Below are 327 nucleotides of genomic sequence, written 5' to 3'. Positions count from 1 at the left end.
GATCAATAGGGATCGTGTATCACAGTCGATGTAAAAAAACGGGGAACAGATTAGGTTTATCCGTGGAGAGAAAAGCCTACGGAAAAGACCACGGTCACCTCAGGCTTTTTTTTTAAAGGTACATGAAAGTAAGTACCTTCTCTCTTTTTGTCTCTTTTTTGTTACAAGTCTATGCTTAAAATGGACAGATAGATAGATAGGTAGATAGATATAATACACATTCATACGCATCACTCATACGTGCACATACATATATATACACTCACGTACACATTATATATATATATATATATATATATATATATATATATATATATATATATATAT

The sequence above is a fragment of the Octopus bimaculoides genome, chromosome 6, assembly GCF_001194135.2.
Source record: "Octopus bimaculoides isolate UCB-OBI-ISO-001 chromosome 6, ASM119413v2, whole genome shotgun sequence".
NCBI lineage: Eukaryota > Metazoa > Mollusca > Cephalopoda > Octopoda > Octopodidae > Octopus > Octopus bimaculoides.
This window is presented reverse-complemented; position numbering follows the sequence as displayed.